Consider the following 21,740-nt stretch of genomic DNA (forward strand, 5'->3'; position numbering starts at 1 on the left):
GTTCCTTCAATAAAAATTCCACAGGAACAGGTATTCTCTTGAACGAAACATGTAAGTTCTAACAGAATTTTTGGTAAAAATAAGATTTCCAGAACTTTTTCGTTCCCTGATTAAAAGTTAAAACAACCTTGTTACTCGATTGTTAGAATATCGAATCGTATAAGTAGATGATGATTCTGGAAGTTCAGCAAGTACCTGTATAAAGAGATTGAAATTAGTTACTACAGTTTCAACGCATACGGGACGGCGGTCTTTGAACTCTTATCGTGTATGGAAACCTCGCGACTAAATTTCACTCTGTGGGGAACCCTTATATTCGATTTTACACCTTTCAACCACGCCAACGGAATAAAGTGAATAAAGTTTTCTGATTCTTTCACAATTCTGCATGGTATTTTAATGGATGTTATACGAGGGTCCAGAGGATTGCTAGAAAAATAATGTATAAATTTCGCGAAACAGAAGAGACGTTTGTCTTACGCCACCAGTGATGGAACGACCTCATTTCTCAATGTTGTTTTTCAATTTTTTCAGATAACATTTCCTGAGAATTGCGCGACAGGACTTTAATCATTAGATCCAGATCACTGCTTTAAAATCATCAGTTTTTCTGGAAAATATTTCCAACTAGACTTTGGAAGCTATTAATTTTACTTTTTCATTCCCTTCTGCACTCTGCACTGGCAACCGATACTTTCAGCAGTAGGTACTTAACAGTGGATTCTGTAACTACTACCCTGCCGTGTTAAATTGAGTTATTGCTGCCAGGTAGCAGAAAAATAGTTTATCTATACGGATATTAAATAAGAAAGCCATATTTGTATTAAAACTTGAAGATATAACAGTTTATATTTCGGACGTATTTGAAATCGATGCCTGATTTTGGGCGTATCTACCAAAGATTCCTTTAGAATTTATGAAATATTTTACGGGTTTCTCAAAAATATTTAGATACCTTTTTATCCTGATTTAATATTGAACCTAATCCGATTTATATAGCATACCGATGGCAGAGCACAGAATACTAAAAGTCATTTATCTCAGAACCAACTTTTGACCAGACACACGGCAGTACTTAGGTCATTACTATGAAAAACGCTAGTTAACTAAAAAAATTTAGTTTAATAATAAGAGTCTTCTAGATTCAACAAAATTCACCCACGACTTTTGAGTTACTCCCCCCCAGCGTCGTAGAATTTATAATCATATCAACCCACGAATTACTCAAGCCTCGATAACTGAACACTCATCAAAATTCCATTTCATCTCGTTCCATGAATCATCCTGGCCAATTCCCATACAACGCAGTCATTACTGTGATCGAGTATCGCGCGTTAAGCGTCATAATCAATTGACATATCCCAGGCCTACCGCAATCGAATTTCGTGAATCATAGACTGCTCGTGATCATCGGAACTCCGTGCCGCCAGTCAGCCACCTTGCTCAGCGCAATATAACTGCGACGGAATCACGTGCAAGCTGGGAGTTTCGCATAAAAGTATCGTTAGAGGATTTTTCTGGAACGACGTAGTTACTGCGCGACAAAGTATCTCGAAACAGCTGAGCACTTGCCCCGAAGTATCATCGTGCATGTCGATGCATATCCTACCGATGCCGAGCTGACGGTGTGCGCCACGAGTGTACAGATATCGTAAAACAACATCCAAAAGCATCCCAGCCGCTCGCGTTGGGGGGTTGCGTTCGTGACGTCATCGAAGACGCGCACGCGCCTAGAAAGGCTTACGTGTTGATCGTTACCCACCTTCTGCACCTTCCGAAGCAAGGCTGCATTCGCACGCACCGCCAGCACTGCGGCTCGGAGAAATGTACCCTCAGCAACGTTTAAGTAAACACGTAATTATAATTCGCGCGGCTGTTTACGAACGAACCGCCACTGTGTGCAATCGCATGGAGCGTCGGTTGAAATAGAGTTTCAGGAAAAAGGGGATTATATACACGTTCAATGCAAAACGAGTTTATTAATGGTTGAATTCTCGCAGTAGAAATTTTTAGGGGCAAGTAATTATTTTAGCCAGGAGATGGTGGGCAGAATGGTGTTTCTCTTTGTGTTATTGAGAAGTAACAAAGGGAAGGCCATTTCGATAGAGGGTAGTTTTGATTTTTGGAACAATCGTAGGAGCTGTTTTAGTATTTGCTGTTAGATAGTTAGTTAGGATAATAAGACAACAGATTATGGTAATTTTTAAACAAACACGTGTCATCCATTCAAGTGTGTTAGAATAAAGTCTGTGTACCTGTTTAATCAGTTTATATTCCTGTGATGTGGAAGTTGTAATAAAAAATATGTATACTTTTCGAAAGTATAGTTATCATATTAGGGGACATTAAAACAGTTTATAAACATTTCACAAACTTTCTCGACACAACTCGAGCAATTAAGGAGACTAGGCGGTCAGAAACTCGATTTTTTTGTTGCATTTTTCGAAAGTACCACCCTCCCCAAGTAAAATGCCGTTTGGTTTATGTAAAAATTCGCAAATTTAAGGATTTTACAGCCGAAAAGGTCGAGCGCGTCATTCCTCTTTCGAAACTTTAAACGCGTTTTTCTCGGAATCATATTTCCTCTTTGTTTTGCAGTGATTGCGAAACAACGGATGTACAAATCGATTTGGAGAAAAATTCACGTATGTGAAACATGTCCAGTTACGACCTGAACCTAAGCATAAGTCTGTGAAAACTCCTATCAAAACAGAAAAAAATGAAATGGATCTTCTCCCTGGCGAAAATCACATTTCTTTAAAGTTTGCCGTTTTGCAACCGCTATACTTATAATTTTGATTTTTTTTTCTTTTTTGATGGGGGCCAGAGCAAAGTATAAATTTCAGAGGATAAAACACCTACATATCAGGCAACTGTAGCGCTATCATGCATATGTATATATTATTAAAATAATTTTTTTTTCACTGTTTATAGTATTAACAAACATTACCCAAAAGTACTAGTCACAATTTGTATTCATCTTCTTGTAATTAATTCGCAAAAAATACTTGATTTTCGAGCGATCTGACTGCCTAGTCCCCTTAAGGATTTTGCGAAAATTTTGAAACAAGTATGATGTTCCACGGAAATCGACTATATATCTATGTAGTACGTTGCTCAATTAAGTTAGTCTGAGGTTTGGAAGCATCTAACCATCGTAACTCCGTAGTTCTGCGAGGATTCCTAAATCCTATTGACTAATTATTTGGATTCGGGAGTACTCCATTGTTCGCCAGAATTTCATTATTGTACTAACAGGTCGGTGCAGGTATCCACTGCCCCTTTCCTGCATTTAGACGCTATAAATGCATATGCAAATCAAAAGCAATCGGATAAATTCTCCTACCTTCAGATAGATGTGAAAAACGAATAAAACGTTCAAACATTCGTAATAATGAAAATAAGGATATAAGTTGAGTGTCCTAAATGAAATTCCTAATAAATTTCTAAATTTTTACAAAATTCTTGTAGATCTGTGCAAGTATCACTAGTGTGGGTGATGTACTAGTATTTTCAGTACGATTGATGTGTATGGATTCAAACGCGAAAGAGAAATAGAGAATAAGGGGAATCGGACGGTCTGTGGTCAGACGCCTTTCAGCTAACATGACTTTTTGTAGCTCCTCATATCATTGTCTTACAAATGGTTTCGTATAAAGATTATAATTTATAATTCTTTAATTATTATTAACCCTTCGTTGACACACCTCCTTTTCTACATACCTGGGTGGCTCACACCCAGAACAATTTTTGAACGACTGCCATTCTCATCTAAAAAATCCAATCGTTATGAAAAAAATCATGGGTCAATTTCAAGGTCTGTAGAATGCATTCCAATAGATTTTTGACTGACATTTCATCAAAGTTTTTGCAAAAAAAAAATCTAGATTACCATATGTCGATAAAACACGAAGAAAATCTTTAAAAAATTGTAACTTCCACAAATTTCAATGTTAGAAGTAAAAAATCTACAGAGTTGTTATTCCGATATAATATTTTAAGAAAAAAAATAATTTGTAAGTCGGCTTTGGAAAAAAGGTATTTATTTTGCACGTAGAAGGTACGGAGCGTCAAAATCAATTTATGAGTGGCGCACCCATAAGGTGACCCAAAGTGTCAACGAAAATCTAATGAATACAGTCACTGAATTAATTACTATTCTATATACAACATAATAAGCTCTATTACCCCAGAACATTGGTTCTCCAAAATGTGTCACCAATTAAACGATACTCCTCTTAAAATAACCAGAAGGTCAGCTATTTAAACGACTCCGTCGTTCAATAAGGTTCCCGATGCTTTAAACGCTCCGGCACACAATCGCCAAGAGCGTTCTTACAGTAAATACAGCAATTTAATTGACTGTATAGACAATCAGGCCAAATATTATCATATCAAATAAACAGAATTTCTATCGCTGTCGACACAGGGATTATCCAACACTACACTAAACCTGAACTGCAAAGTGTGGTTTCACGTAAGTGAATTTGATTCATCCTTCCTTCCCTCTCCCTGCAGGGTCATTGATCCTCGAATTCCCCGATCAAAAAAGTCACTCGTCGATAATGCTATTGTGGGACTAAAGCTCTCGAGTTCGAAGCGCGTCTGCGCAACAATTTTGCAAGAAGACTATAATCGTTTGACACCTTTTGTCCAGCTGATAACTCGCTGACTGAAGGGCCTGGGATACACTTCTACCATTTGGAAGTTTCCACGGAATATTTAGCTCAGCCAGGCTTCGACAGATCCTGGACTCGCGCGAACACGAAGGATGCAGTTAAATTTGCATCCCGTATACATTATGCAAATCGATGCCCCTTTCGGACGGGTATCTTTGGACGTCGCGATTCTGCTCCTCAGACTCCATCGAGTTTCCAGATTTTCGTGTCTAGTTCGACGACGGTTTCATTTCACCTCTTATCGAAACACCATCGCGGTATCGACATCCCCCATCGATAACCAACGCTTGTTCCCTTTGGGGGGGAGGGGGGCAGAATAACCACTCGACGATGGAGGGAAAACTATCACGATAGTTGTACATTGTTCTGGGAAACTATTCGTGCTGGTATCTTCCAATGAGAATTAGGGATGTGAATTGTGCTTGTGCCTAGCAGATTTAAGGGGTCTTTCCACTGTGACACCCTGATAAAGTACCGCTGCTTGAAACTTCTTTTGTCACAAAAAGACTGTGTTTACTACATTGAAGTTTTTTCTATTTATTAATACGTGCTTTGAGAATACAAAATTATTTTTTTCATATTTTTGTGCTTGCTTGCGCCGAAATAAGTGGGTGTAATGTGCGCTGTAAAATAAAAGACGCTTCGACTGCGTGGTCGATTTTGGAGGAACCAAAACTTCAAGTTACTTCGCCTTGAAACTCAATTATTAATTAAACGGAGATCCCACTGTTCTTCGTTAATCAATTGTCCGTTCGATATTACCACGCGATGCAAACGTATCCAGACATATTTATGCAGATGTAAGCGTAAATTATGCGTCACGTTAGAAATGCGTACGTCCCAGTACCTGGTGCAGTTTACCCCAGAACGTTATTGAGTCTGCCGTTGTTTCTGTGCCATACTTTGCTTGAGGGATATTATTGTCCCTCGTAAGTTGCGCATAATTACGAACTTGGAAATCACGCATTAAAGTGAATGCAACGGAACCTGAAGTTTCCGTGGCGTTAACCTGAACGGAACCGAAGCCATAAACTTCTCTTAAGGAAGAAAATAAATTCGTTAGCGCGGTGCCTGTTGCAGAATTTTGCAAATTCTCGAAATCGCACCCTATTACCTCCTTTATATTCATCGCGGTAGGTTGAAAGGATCCTGGTTCTTTCTTTCCTGTTACAGAATTAATGTAACAGTAATCGATAGACGAAGTTTTAGAACACTGGTTGCGAGATCCCTTGCAGAACAGGAGGAAGGAAACGGTATCGGATGGTTAAATCGAGGAAATTGGAAAATCCTCAGGTTTTTTAAAAGGCAGTAATCGAAACTTCTGATCCATTTAGATTCGTCGTTCTCATTTACGATTAACGTGTACGATATTCTTAGAGCGAGGGATCAGATTCAATTTGCCTGAAGTATGTTTTATCTTTGTTCAAACCGGAAGATGAAGGTTTATTATATTTTTAGCTTTAGAAGTCTGCTCTTTCGTAGAATTTATTCTTACGGTAATTAATTATACGGTGTCTTCTAGTTAGTATTTTATAGGAAATAGTGATATCCTGTTTAACACTGATAAACACTTTGAGAACTAAATATGCGTGTTCGTAATTTCTGTGAGGTAAGAAGAGTAATAACTTAAGAATGAGCAATTCGCGAAGGAAGCTCTTCTAAATCGCAAAGTGGTTTGAGGCGTGTATGAAATGAAAGAAGATCGATAATTATTTTACTTCCATCGTCGATAAGTAGAATAGTACTTTGCAACAAGATATCCCAGAGATACGCGAATTATTCGCATAAGTCTGGAGAAGGTGTAGTGAAGCCAGAGAACGAGGCAGCCATCGACGTACTTCGATCTTCAATAATATCGAAAGTTGAATGGATACGTGTGCCAAATGCATGTTCGATGGTAGAAACAAATCCTTGGCTCGTATTACTTCCACGATCTCTCAACAGAATACGCTCGATTTACCTCGAGAACCATCGTGAATGTACGCCCGATTCACAGAGCACAATATTCGGTCTCGAAACTTACGATAATACGTGTCCCTTGAATATTTCACGAAAATGGTCGCTCTTCGACGTATCATACCTTATAATTGAATAGGAAGAAGGAGCAAGTATCATCTCCCACGAGTTTCATTACACATGCAGCAAAAAATACCGTTTGATCAAATCGAGAACAGAATTGTTTATTGAATAAGAATTCACGTACGAACTTGGGAATTCAAAGAAACAGTGGAGCTGTGGGGAAATATTTAAATATGCCACTAAGCTTGTGCTGACTATAAAGTAACAATACAGCAACGGAGAAAGAATGCAGAATGAAATTTATCATCCTTCTGTTTTTCAGACACACGACCATGGCTTCTGAATTAATTTGTTGCTTCAAAATCACACGGTTCACACCCAATTGCCATTTTCTCCAAACACACGTAAACGCGTTTTCCTAAAACCACACGTGGACTCATACATGACTATAGTTAGACGCGCGGCTAAGAAAACTCGGGAGTAAAGTTGTTTCTATAGCACGGCACGCTTCGATGCTTCTTTCCTCGAGCCTGTGTCCCACATTTTCCAGTAATAAACTTGACGATGCTACACAAATATTTTATAAGGTGCGTTACACTCTATTTTTTCTTCGTAACAATAAAAACTCAGGCATCCAGACGTTTAACGTAAATATATTTTACATATTTAATGTCGTTCATACATTACACCCAAGGAATTCAATCCCAGGATCCCCGAATCCCGGCTGTTTCTTCGATTCCATTTTAATATTTTTCAGTTGTTCGTAAAGTAATTTAAGTTCTTAAAAATTCTCGAAATTCTCGGGATAAGTTATAACTTGATATATCAAATCCCAGGAGTTTCAGAATCCAAAAAAAAGATCCCGGAATTGAATTCCCTAATTACGTCACAAACCTTGTTCAAAGCAATCAAGAGGCACAGAACGGAGTTCAGGAACTGCTCACGTTTATAAAGATTATTCTGCAGTACTGCTTCCCAATAATTTGCCTGAGTATTTTCAACAGAACTCAACTGAAATTGCAAGAGTCTCCGAAAGAAACAAATACCGCACTGATGAAACAAGAACACTGTCGAAGTAAGTACATACACAATGCAGTGTATGCGCGTACGCTTCTCCTGGCTATGCCGGCGAGATAGGTGAAGAGAAATTCTGCCACGATTTTGCCACCAAAGTTTATAATCAACCGCCATATACACAGCCGCGGCGTGTTGTACGAGACGAGCATAACACTTGATATTCAAAATATGGCACGCGAGAACCTCTGTGCTCCCGCTACTGTTATGAATGAAGTCCTCCACCGCTTGTTTGCCTTCGAGGGCCATTGCTACTTCGCCCTTTTTTTTTTTTTGTTACCCGTAAATACTCCGCATTGCAATGGGACTTACGCGAATAAAATTGAACGAAAGGCGTGGGGGAGCGGAGTACAAAATGCATGCAGATTATTAAGTAACAGATGAAGAAAAGGATTTGAAATACGCATCACGTTTCGAGGGACTCTGTTACAGAGTGCAAGCAGCCGATTCAGTTGCAGAATTGCGAGCACGTAGCCCGTGTTGGAACAACGTGTTGAGATTGAAAGGGCCAGCACATATGTAATGATATCTCCAATGTGGGAGCAGGGAAGCGCCTGGCAGGGAATCACGGTCGGACAACGCACGAATCGCGGACAATTTGGCAATGATTTTTCCACAGGCCGGCCAGAACAAGGATTTTTACAGTCGATTACACCATGACAAACATTCAATTTGTCTGGGAATAAATTTTATTCGGGACACGGTCTCGCGAGGACAATTCCGCGCAACCCACCGAAACATCCAGCTATGCTTCTTTCTCTTAACCACTGCTCCCTGCACCTCGACGTAACCAAATAGAGAAAACAGCTGATAGCAGGTGAAAACAGCTTGCTATTGGAGTTTTTTGTATTCAAATTTATGTAAATGTCACATGAGTTATATTTCGTCACGATTGTTCCTAGAATTTATACGCGTTCTTTTAAGGAAGGAGGTAGCCAGAGATGGAACGCCTGAATACCTTTTTGGCTGGGCAGTCTTCCTGTTTTGAGATCGCTTTTGAACTTACAGATGTAGGGAAATTGGCAGAATACAGTTTAGGAGAATAAACGTGATGATTTAATTTCTTTCTCTCATTTTCTATCTTCAGTGTCATCAGAAGCATTAATATATTTTTTATGTGCACGGCCGACATGTTCTAAACATTTTTTAGTGTCTTTGAACAGAGATATTCAGGTGTTCTTTTCTTAGCGAGTGATATAATGTACTTTGCTAACTTTCGTTTTGCTTCGGACAGAAAGAAGAATATGACAAGATGAAGGAGACATTCCCTTGGGAGTTTCGTGTGGAGTAATTAATAATTCTGAAGCCTGTTCTACGCGTCTGAGCTTAAAGAAATCGAAATGTGAAATGTTAGTAGGTACATAGCAGCGATAGAGTTGCATTACGTAATGGAAATCCATTATTTCCCCCAGAATATTTTCCGTAATGTGGTATATTAACTTTCGTCCCGCCGTTGTTACTAGATCGAATCAACCTTGTCTTTGGCAAGCTTTCAACCGCGATAACACTCTTCTTACACGACAGGACAAAAGGCTGCCAACATTCAACGAGACATGGATGATACTGGAGTGATAGTGGTCTGCCAATATTTAGACACACGTCAGACCCCTTGTATTATTTCGGAACCCGTATTCGGTAAAAGTCTTAATGAGAACTTTAAAAAGTGGTCGGCTATCTACCAAACATGAAATTGTTCAAGTAATTAAAAAGTCCCATTCGTACCATAATATTAGATAATTAATACATACATGTGTTAATTTATTCTTGCGCTAAAAACAAAGGTTCCTTGAAACGATAGTCAGTGAAACAGCCTGTACATATTTTCATATCTATGAAAAGGAAGAAATGTACGAATAAAAATAAATTGAGAGGATGAAACAAGACTGCATTGCACTTTAGTACCTATACATCTATGATAGCGAAACGCTAAAAGCAACGATTACTCTGGATTTAGCGCGAGAAGTTCATTAATCAAGCGTATTGTTGATCGACCTGGCTACGTCTTGATTGTGAAACGATGGGACGACAAATCGTCTGGGCGACACGACGGATACACCTGACGACTCGAAAAACCGACATTAGGGTGGAAGGAATGGCCAAGAATAAGCTCGAAATGGCGTGCGAATTGTGCCGGGGAGAAATGGCTTCATTCAGATAGAAAATAGCTGGCAGACAGATCAGTTGATAGCCATTTGCCGTTCCGCTTTTAAGCACACGACACTTCACCCCCGAGTTCGTTTACTCGTGACGTTCAAGAGAACCGTCACACGAATACAGCGGCGTGTATTATTTCAAAAAAACCTCTTTCTTTGGACATTTCTACCATCAACTCGCGTTCTATTTTTATGTAGGCGCAACGGCTATTCCCAGCTTCGGGCGAGTGTAAAAAACTTTGAACAAGCCCCTTTCCCTGAAATAAATTCCCGCTGATGGATCCACCTCCACTGCGTGAGATTAAAAGCAGAGAGAAATTACGTTGCACAACTATGCTCGAGGAACAGATAAGCTACTTATGGAATGTCGTCGCATATAAATTTAATTAGAAATGTATAGTTATTTCGTAACGCAATGTTACGAGTGTGACAGTAAATAGTTCGTTTGCTTTATGAGAATTATCGTGAATTTTAAATATACAGTGATTGAACTATGAAATAAATTTCGATGTTTCTTGTTCCATAAACGATAGTTAACTCTTCAAAATTGTTTCTCTTTCTTGATGTACTAAAAATCTCAAATTCTCGTGTAAATAACAGGATTCGAAGCCCATTTTATTATTTAATGTTTAAAGTAACTACTGAAAGCTGTTAGAAAAGATCGATACATTTTTATCGGCCGATTAATCGGATTTATAGAAAAGTGGGGCAGTTTCTGCATTCGCTCCTGAAAATACTCTCATCCACAAACGCATTCGTCGACAGCGTGGGCATGTAAAAATTCGACACTCCTAGGAAACGATGTGACGACTACACGTCCACCTATTCCTTCTCGTCCCTACAGTTACGACTGCATACAAACGAGGCACGGTGCCAAGTCGAAAATTACATTCATTTGAAGGAGCCGTGCAAGTACGATTCAAGAGCGGACTTCGAGGGCATTCATGCACGTCGTCGAATTCCACCGACACACGGTCGTCCCATTTATAAATTCTGCCATTTTGGTCATACGTTTGATCTCCACGGATCACTGGAAAATGTTCGTCATGTACATACAGTCGATATTCACTACATAGCGCCTACTAAGTCTGCTTGTTTTTGCCTAATTTTTTAAATTCTCGTGGCACTAAAGTTCTTTCTAAATTTCGATAGCGAAGAAATAATATCGAGTCTTTATTAATAAATGTAGGTACGTAAAATAAGGCTTGGTAATATAGAAAATCAGTATTATAGAAACAATGTTGAAATATGTTTTATGGTACAGAGAATATTAGTTTATTAATAATAATAATTACTCAGAATCATTTATATAGCAAGTGACTAAATTATACCACATACTTGGAATCAAAGGAAGATTTTTTCGCATCGAAATTGAGAAGGTTACTGCCACTGGTACTAGAATGGGGTTGCATTCGCAGTACGAAAGTTTTGAATGCCGCAACTTTGTTTGCAATACTTTAAACGGCAATAATTCGAAGTACTTAAAATGGTTCTTTCGGCGAAACTGTGAGGACGAGAACTTTATACGAGCTTCTGCTTTCGAATAGTGTTTCGGGGAGCTCCAAAACACAACGTCCTCCGAAATCATTTTATAACTTTGCTTCAACGCTCATTATAATACCGTAAACACTGCAACTATAATAATTTTGATACTACAAAAACATTAATTTCATTTGGCGCATGTCTGCGTCTTTCTCAAATGTCTGATAACAAATGAAAAAGTAACATGCCATGACGCTACTAATTTTAGACTGATAATAGCTTTTTGGAGGAGGTTTCAATTACTGTGACCTGGTAGCAAATCTTTCTATCAAAATCATCGATTACATTGTCAATAAATATTGTTCTAAGTTTCCCTGGCGCATCACATTGTGCATAAATGCAAGTCACAAAAATTTACGCGAATTGTGGAAACCTTGCTGTCGATAGTATGCAGTGAATTGTAGGAGCAACAATGCTACCACTGATAACGTATCAAATGTAATATCAACCTCGATGCTCTGCTGTTGCAATTTATTAATGGCCCCACGATAAGATTCAGCCAGTATTTTGCAGTTCGATAATCGATAAAGCGCAATATTGCATCTGTCCATCTCGTTCGAATATTGTATAAATATAAACGCGTGTTTATATTTCGAAAATTATAAATTTGGAAATATATGTCTCAATCCAATACGCGCACTGAATAATTTATCAATTCTACATGGAGTTCTCTTCAAATGTCGTCCACATTTATTATTAAAAATAACGAGGAATTTTCACAATTAATAAAAAAACTAAATCTATCCAGACATTAAAGAACAATGTAATATAGAAAAGTTATTAAAGATAATGCTCTACACAAATACATATTTTTCAAAAAAAAAAGGAAGATAATAAACAAATCTCGTATAGCTTTCTAAATCCACTTTTAAATGATAATAACGCCATGGTTTCTTCATTATGAATTGCAAATTTAAAGTTTTTTTTATGAATTTCCAACTTTCGAAATTCAAAATTGAGTCGAAAGAAACATAAATGAAACATGTCGTAGAAGAGAAGAAATATCCGAAGGGACTCTTACTAATGAACGATATTTTAGAATGGACATAAAACGGTCACTGCCCAGCGAGCGCTACGAACTCGAAACTGTTAAAGAAAGTTCGATAACGAAGGTAAAGTTTTACAACATTCAATAATCTCCACGGGAGCAGGCCTCGATTATTTTCTAAAGCACTCAAGTTTTTTCCCCCGTAGGGCCAGCAACGTGTTAGACGCCCGACGAGAAGGATTTAAAAATTAATTTCAACTTCGCAAGTGTCGCGGAAGGAAATCGTATAAGATTACGGTATTTGCGGGCGGTTGAACAAAGTTGATCTAATACTGTCCCGGTTTAAATTGCGTCGCTCACTCCGCGAGAGTGGTTGATCTTTAAAATATTTTCTGGGTAATATACTTGTGCAACGAAGTTTGCAGAAGAATTGTTGCCTCGATGGGAAAGCTCTGTCCGAAGCTTTCAGAGCTTGTACACGATATTTACGTGTATCGTGGTAGAAAATAATAACGCAACTGTCCGCGGGAAGGATTTCAAGTAGGGGAGGCCGGGGCTAAAAGTTCCGATTTCGATAAAACATAAAAAATGACTGGAAAATAATGTAGTTATTCTCTTCACTATTGACTAATTTCTTGTTAAATTTATTATATCTTCTGATTTTACGCTTGTGTTTAATATATTGTAATAGGTTTCCCATAGAAAATAATTTATTTGTGGCTAATCGAAACGGAACTTCTTACCCCTATATGGGGCAAGTTGTTATCGCATTGGGGTAAGTTGTTACTATGATATAAGAGTTGCCTTTTAATGAAATATTTCATTTTCTAATGAAATAAAGCAGAATTTTATTAATAATGGTTATTTATGAAGGTTCGGACCAACAAAAATGTAATATCTTTAAAAGAAAACCAAAAGCGACAGTTTTTATTTATCTTTACGCATAACTGCGATCGAAGTCGTGTCCCTTTCCGCCTTTCATTCATATGTTCGCATCTTAAAGCACAGCGGAAACAATTTATACATTTGCGGTAGGTCTGTGACGACAGCACCCCCAAATTCGAATTTTTGGAAAAACTCAACGGCATTCGTTTGTCCATCGTTTGCCCACGTTTGCCCATAAAAAATTTTCGTTTGCCCACCCTTCAAAAAAAAATTATGGCAAAAAAAAATTTTCATCAGCACCCCCATGAAAACATTTTAATGATTTGTCGGTGGGAAATGATTGTCCTTCGTTTGCCCACGTTTGCCCATAAAAATTTTTTTTTTGCCCACCCTCCAAAAAAAAGTTATGAACAAAATAAAAAATTTGTCTTCATCACCCATCATGAATGCATTTCAATTTTTTAATAGAAGGATACGAATGTACCCGACCTGGCCACGTTTGCCCACTCTCAGATTTCATTTGCCCACCCTCCAGAATTTAAATAAAAAATAAAAACCGCGAAAAAATGGGTATAGATGAAGCGATCGCGTTAAAGTTCGATTATTCTCGAAAATATTATCAAAATCGTTCTTTCAACGGTGCAGTTCGTTAGTTTAGATGTAGAAGAGATTTGCCCATCCCTTAATTTCGTATGCCCACCCTCCAGAATCGAATTATTAATAAAGATAGCCAAGAAGTGCGGTACCCGTTGAACCGAATAACTTTCCGTTCGTTTTTTTTTTTCGAATGAATTATCAAAATCGATTGTTCTTACCGTAAAGGTGAAAGGTGTTTGGTGACATGTGATCCAAAAAATGTTGCACACACTTCTTTCTCACTTTATTCGAACGACACTTCAATTTGTATCGCTCATCGAATACTTCACACTTTTCACACATCTGCAGCATGTGCAGAGTAACACCAGAGTGGTTTTCCAGTCATTTTTCACTAATTACCGCAATGATATCGCACAACGGAAAATAATATAATCTCACAGTTACTTCACAAACCGTAAATGAATGCACGGTCTTGCAAGAGTTGCGTCCGAACTCTGTAGACCGACTGACTTTCGTGCGTCGTTGGAAGGAATTCGAGGGTATCGCAGACATCTGTTTACGTTTCGGCACGTTCGATGACGACACGCAGTGTTGATACCCTAAAGGGTAGCAGCGCCGAGTGCCACTGCCGAAACGTAAACAGATGTCTGCGATACTCTCGAATTCTTTCCAACGACGCACTTCTTGGCTATCTTTATTAATAATTCGATTCTGGAGGGTGGGCATACGAAATTAATGCATAGGTAAATCTCTTCTACATCTAAACTAACGGACTGCATCGTTGAAAGAACGATTTTGATAATATTTTCTAGAAAAATCGAACTTTAACGCGATCGCTTCAACGGGTACCGCACTTCTTGGCTATCTTTATTAATAATTCGATTCTGGAGGGTGGGCATACGAAATTAATGCATGGGCAAATCTCTTTTACATCTAAACTAACGAACTGCATCGTTGAAAGACCGATTTTGATAATATTTTCTAGAAAAATCGAACTTTAACGCGATCGCTTCACCTGCACCCTTCTTATCGAGGTTTTTATTTTTTATTTAAATTCTGGAGGGTGGGCAAATGAAATCTGAGAGTGGGCAAACGTGGCCAGGTCGGGTATAATCGTATCCTTCTTTTAAAAAATTGAAATGCATTCATCGTGGGTGATGAAGACAAATTTTTTATTTTGTTCATAACTTTTTTTGAAGGGTGGGCAAAAAAAAATTTTTTATGGGCAAACGTGGGCAAACGAAGGACAATCATTTCCCACCGACAAATCATTAAAATGTTTTCATGGGGGTGCTGATGCAAATTTTTTTTTGCCATAATTTTTTTTTGAAGGGTGGGCAAACGAAATTTTTTTATGAGCAAACATGGGCATACGATGAACAAACGAATGCAGTTGAGTTTTTTTAAAAAATCGAATTTGGGGGTGCTATCTTCACAGACCTATTTGCGGCGGGGCAAGTTTTTACGGTAACAACGTGCCCCGAGTCACGGTAACAACTAGCCCCTACCGACACATGTAGCAATTTCAAAGACTATTCTGCTTATACATGTATTCAAACGATAAACACTATTACACCATGTTCTTAAATGTCATTTGATCCATAAGAACGATTCAATCTATAATATCGACGTTAAATAATTGAAATAGACCAAAAAGTAACGATAGAAAATTTTTTACTTATCTGGTACGCGACTAATAGGTCCTTGCTTACAACCACATAATTCGCTGTCGCGGACGCTATTAAAGTGGGCGACAGAGTGGCGTGATCAACTCACACGGAAAAAATAATTTAAAGTACAACGCTCTTTTTATTTTGAAGATAGAGCCGTCGGAACAACTTACCCCCGGAACTTTTAGCCCCGGTCTCCCCTACAAAGGGGATTCATGAAGATTCAGTTCGCCGAGATTATATAAGGCCCACTATTTTCCAATAGGAGCATTAGGAGACTGGGCTAAGCGGATTTCTTTGTTAGTCCTTCAAGGGAAAACTTCCTTTCGGCAAAGTAACCTGTACTCGCGCTCCTTTCTGTAAAAATTTTATCGAAACTTTTGCCGCGGATGCTTCCAATACGTTCCCCGATCCTGATCCATAGAACGGGATTTCATTGAAGAGCGAAACGTCAGGTTAGGCTACTATTCAAGCGTGCCTAGAGTGGCACATGATGGAAGAGTGATCTATGAGCTAATTTTGAGACGATCTTCCAGATCTTTCATCATCTGTCGTGACATGCCCGCGCTTCCTCGATAATTTATCGGAGTGGTTTACGTACTCGGCCTTATCGATCTTTTCAAGCCCGGGACAAGTGGCAAAAGTTGAAGCCTCGAACTACGTTTGGGCTACTACGCGAATCTCCAACGTATTCAAAACGAAGAACAGTCTGCGTAAAAAATTAGCATCTAATGAAGGAACGCTTTATAGAATCGGATAAATTGAAATAAAAATGAGAAGGAAAATATACAACTAACGAGAAGGAAGTATATTTTTCACGTAAGATAATGCCTCATAAATAATCTTACTTGGACTCAATAATTCACGATAGATCTTCAACTTAACCAAAAACGAAGAATAATAAAATATTTGTACAGTGCTAGTGTAATGTTTTCTTGTTTGCAGTTTTAATTCATAATTATTAGTAGCTGTTCACATATTTGTGAAGTTTTTATTAACCTGAATAATACTTAAAGACTACGCGGATAAAAAGTTACACACTGGTATGTATGCACTACATCAATTGAGTGCAGTCTGCGTCTGATTATTGACGGGGTACTTCTACTTGCGCCGTGTCTTATTCTTATATTATGATCCTTCGTTTGTTTCCCTGGTTCTGTAATTAAAGCAATTGCAAATCGTTGTTCAAGACGAACATTAAACCATGCTGAGCTCACTTTTACTAAATTGTCCCTCTGTTTCAAAGACAGTGATAGGTCGTAGATGCAAAATAAAGTTGCTAAGTAGCTAATCGATATGAAGGGCATAGCCTCCCAATTGCATAGCCGGTTAATTTTCTTTCGGCTATAATTGCAGAAATAAAAATAGCATTAAACAGTATAAAAGTGCACCAACAACTGCATTTAAAATTGTTAAACTTCCCTCGTGTTCACAGTTTAAGGAAGCATTTATATTTTCCTTCTACACGTGACAACACGATGAAGTTTTAAAAAAACAATTAAAACAAGTACGATATTACATGTACTGAAAAGAAACTCCTTGTAACAATCTGGATGGAACACCCTTCATACAAGATGTATAAGCTTTGAGGAATAATAGCAGCGGTAGCTATAGCTATGTTCTACAAACTAGAAAAATGAGTATCATTCCCAGTGCCAGTAAGTCTAATGATGTAACAGGGAAACATTGAGCTAAAAAATTCAATAAAAATGGAGCTCCTCAAATTTCATCGCAATACTTTCCACGTGGAGTTGAATGTCTGTCGTATACTCCTGTAATAGCAAGAAAAAGCTCCGCCATAAGAAGAATAAGCACACTTCCAGCTCTTCTATCCGATCAAACCTTCGGTTTAGAAACAATATTTCTACAGAACAATCTGGTTGTAGGTGGAATTCGGTTCCCCTAAGAAAGGGCCACGCGATTTCGTACAGGGTAATTAAAAGAACCAACGATGAGGCGCTTTGAAGTGATCGCGGGGACCTGGCTATCAGGGTTCGTGTTTCGGTGCCACAACGTATGCTTGACACGTGCTTATCAACGTCACAAATGGCTAGCTAACGTACGGTGATAACACAGTTAGGGTGCAACCAGGGTGTAGTTCAGAACGCACGTGAACACGTCCGGGCATTATCGTGTTGACGTGTCTGATGGAATTAACTGGATTCATGGTAGAAACATTTTAATGATTACCGTTGGAAAAATGCTGACGACCGCGCAAGATCCTAGCGCCATAATGCTCTATCCCATCTGAAATACGCGAGTCATTTGCTGAATGCCCGATAGGATTTCTGATACCAAGGGTATTTGTGAGTGGATGCTGTGATTTGTGCAATCGCATTAATGTTCAGCTTCTTTGTCTACTATTTCATTCAAGGGATTTCGGTATGCTTACGAGAGTTCTGTATCAGCGTATGCTGACGAGGCTTTGGTTACCTATTTCTAGATACTTCCTTGAGTATCAAAAGCAGATCGACCGGTAACGCAAGTTTCGTTTTAAAATAAGCAGGGGAGCTTGCGTTACACTACAACCTTCAACCACAGCATCATCTTTTCAGTAATTGGAAACATTATTCCAATTTTGAACGAATCTTCAGTGAAACTGGAATGATTCAAAGAAGATTAATTCGGTAGTTAGATTATGGATGACTAATGGTTAAATAATAATGTACCACCAAGTTATGTTGTTCGAACTGCAACATGTTTGGTCCAACCTAATTTAATTGTTACTAATAATACATTCTCCCTGTTGCTGTCGACATAGGAAATTATTAGATATTTTATAACAAGAATATCATCTGTTATTCGGTATATATAAAATAACGGGATAATTGAATTTCTGCTGAAATGATAGATGTGCTGCAAATATATGCTGCATCGATCACTTTTCTTAATTTATTATCATTCAGAAAATAAAGCTCCGACGACGTATGTCAATACTTTTCACTCGTTGTTTGCTCTACATTTAGCTTTTAGAATCTCTACATCCAGTTAAGTATCAATCTATACCTAAAGTTAATAATTGACCTAACACAACAGTAGCTAAATATTTAGTTTGTGTAATAGAAAAAAAAAAGAAAACAGACTATCAGAAAGTATTACATGGATTACATTACAGTGCTTCATCGCGGCCTATTGCAAAGCCTTTGAAATTTAAAACGCAAAGTTAAAACACATGTTTTCCTTTCAACTACACCTATGTGGTTTCTGCATTTTCTGAGTCTGTGAGTAACATGAACATTGCGATGGATTTAATATCGCGGAGTACTTCGCGAGATGACTCATGGGATCGGATTACACTGCACGTGGGTCATCGGAGCAAGTTTCTGTCTTCACCCTGCTCACTCCAGCTAACACGGAAACTCAATTTGAATTGGAGTGGAAAAAATTCGACCTGGACTTTGCAGCGGAGAAGATTTGTGTAAATTATAAATTTCTCGTTACTCGTTACTTGCTCATTAAATGACCGCTCAAATTTAGAATCGAATGTGAGCTTTGAGCACGCTGTTTCTCCAAATGAAAGCTTTTCGTAAAATATCATGGGTCAGTGGTGAACCGTGCAACATTAGCATTTCCATTGACCAAAAAGTTACTATTATAAAAAGTTGCATTTAACGCAGTTTCACCCCTTACCCTAATAGACATTGAAACGCTGCTCCAATTAACGAACATTTCTCAGTAAGTATGGCTGATTACCGTAGAATCGCGCGGCGTTTATCGAATTTCCGGCGAAACCAAGTGAAAGCGTTGCTAACATCAGAAATTCTGCTAAACTCTTCACTGTCTCGTCTTTCCTCCTTGATACGCCTCGCTACTCCAGCCTACTTAACGCAAGTATAATACTTAATACCGTGGGCCATCGTCGCGTCATACAGCACCGACGCGTTTCCATTAAAAGCAGGATGAAGCCTCACCGATCTTAGACGCATCCGTGATTGCGTAAAACTCTCTAGAAATTCACCCTCCTGCCAGTAATCCATCTGTACGCGCTGATCCTGTTAGAGAAAGTTTTCCGGCGGCTATGGTGGATGACCGATGACTCACGGGGCGCGCTTAACGCGTTTACGCGAAAGGGAATGAAGTGGTTAGGCCAGAGTACTCGCGCCCCGTCCCTCGCCAGGCATGCCAACGAGCTGCACAGTAGTCGCGGAGGAGATAAAGCCAGACGGGCGACGGAGCGGAGGCGCACGCGGCACCGGCGACTGACCGACCGACAGACGGATCATCCCTCGAATCGAAGCCAATTATCGGCGTTGTCGGCGGGCACCGCCAATCGAGTAAGGAATTGGATCCACGGCTGTTCCGTGGCAGACGGAAGACCGTGATATCCGCGCCTTTAACAGCGTCTGCTGCGGCAGGCGTTCGTAAGGAAAATTTCAACCTCCTTACCTTTCCACGTCACGGCGAGGTGCACGCGAAATCCGACCACGCCATTCTCTCTCTCGAGCACAGCACCGCACTGCACCATATATATACACAGAATACACTTCTCTCAACACATCTCCACCCCGCCCGACCAACTTTTCTTTCAATCTTTCCGTCTCTCTCTCTCTCTTTTTCTCCCTCTCTTTATCTCTCTCTTTCCTTCCCTCACCCCCTGTCTATCTTTGTTTCCGTACTCCTCGTTACTCCTCTATTTCTCTCTCATCATTTATCTTCGGTCTACCGGCCTCTTCCCCAACCCCCTTTCTGGACTATCTTTCCTTGTCAATCCCACCCTCCTCTGCCCCTCTCTTTCTCTCTCTCTCTCTCTCACCCCCCCTGACCGGCAGGAAAACCTTCTCGTCGGCCTCCCTTTTCTCCGGCACCTTTTCTTCTTCTCGCTGGCGTTGAGACGATGACCGAGCCGCAGGATGCCCGCAGCGCTCAAGGATCGCGACGTCCACGGCGCTCGTAGGCGACGCAGGACGAGGTTAAGAGAAAGAGGAAGAAGAAAAGGAAGCACCTCCCTGCGGCACGCGCGCGAACGAGAGAGAGAGACCACCCAGCATCCAGCTACGCCCGTGACAGCGTCTGGGCAACTACTGACGACGATCTGCGCGGTTCCGGCGCAAGCTTTCGTTCGTTTTTTGACCGGCCGCGGCGCCACCATTGCCATCCCTTTTCGCCAAACCATGGTGCGCACCAGCGTCCACGTTGCTACCCCCGTAGCTGCTCGCCGCAGCAATGGTGATCGGTTTAATATCGATGGAAAGCATACAAGGTGTGGATATCTCTGCATACCGTTTCTAGCGTCGGGGGGTAGCACGCGAACGAGCATATTGGCGGAAAAAATTAAGTATAGGAGAAGGGGTGGATTGGTGAACTGAACACCTCGACCACGATCTCCATACGTGCTGCGGTATCTCTCGTTTTTCTCACTTGATTTGTTGCGCCGCTTTGAATTTTCTTGGCTCGGTAATATGAGTTCCTCGGAATACGCGAATCTTCTCCGGCGTGAAGAGAACAATGAGTCGTGTCTTCTATAGCTGAAGGATTAATCCGCAAGCTCACGGAATTTTTTTCAATCCAGTCCTTTCATCGTGCGTCATTGGAAACGACGGGATTGTATTTTATCTATCGGTACCGTCGTCGCATGGTCGTCGGTAAATTCTAAGGTATACGAAACAGAACCCTCTCACGATTTACGAAGGAAAGCCGACGTGCAAATAGCGACGGATCGACGATTATTTTGCGAAACGACACCGTGACTGGAATCGTGAGACAGTCGGGGCTGTTTTTGATTTTTATTCTAGTTGCTTGGTTCGTGGGGATAGTGTCTACTGTTTCCCGAAAATCTTCGTCGTTATGATTCATCTATAGCTAATTGCGATCATATCTTATACGTATTGTAAAATACAGGAACGATTTTGAATCTTGAAAACAGAAGACGGTGGAGAACGTGGAATAAAAAAATTAGTATGTATAAGTGGAGGCAGTAGATTTAGAAACAGCTGTGGCTGCAAAAATAAAATGAGATCTATTGAATGTCTAATTTCATTATTGTGTCACTATTTAGTTTTTTAAATTGCATACGTCTTGTTAGAAAATCACTTTCGCTTATTTACAAAGGACGACAATTCCCTTACTTTCGTCACAAAAATAATATCACACACTTTCCCATCGTATGATGGGTTCGAAAAAATTTCCGAAATGA

The 21,740-nt window shown here is 39.6% G+C and overlaps 1 protein-coding gene across 1 annotated transcript in view; it reads right to left on the minus strand.

The window, feature by feature from the left end:
- Task6 (TWIK-related acid-sensitive K[+] channel 6) overlaps window positions 1-20,624 on the minus strand; it is a 139,170-nt gene extending 118,546 nt beyond the window's left edge. Inside the window, exon 1 of the mRNA XM_076817443.1 lies at window positions 19,994-20,624. The gene's annotated coding sequence lies outside the window, so the exon portion shown is untranslated. The remainder of the gene's footprint in view (window positions 1-19,993) is intronic.
- Window positions 20,625-21,740: the final 1,116 nt, after the last annotated feature.

Source organism: Andrena cerasifolii, chromosome 7, assembly GCF_050908995.1.
Source record: "Andrena cerasifolii isolate SP2316 chromosome 7, iyAndCera1_principal, whole genome shotgun sequence".
Lineage (NCBI taxonomy): Eukaryota > Metazoa > Arthropoda > Insecta > Hymenoptera > Andrenidae > Andrena > Andrena cerasifolii.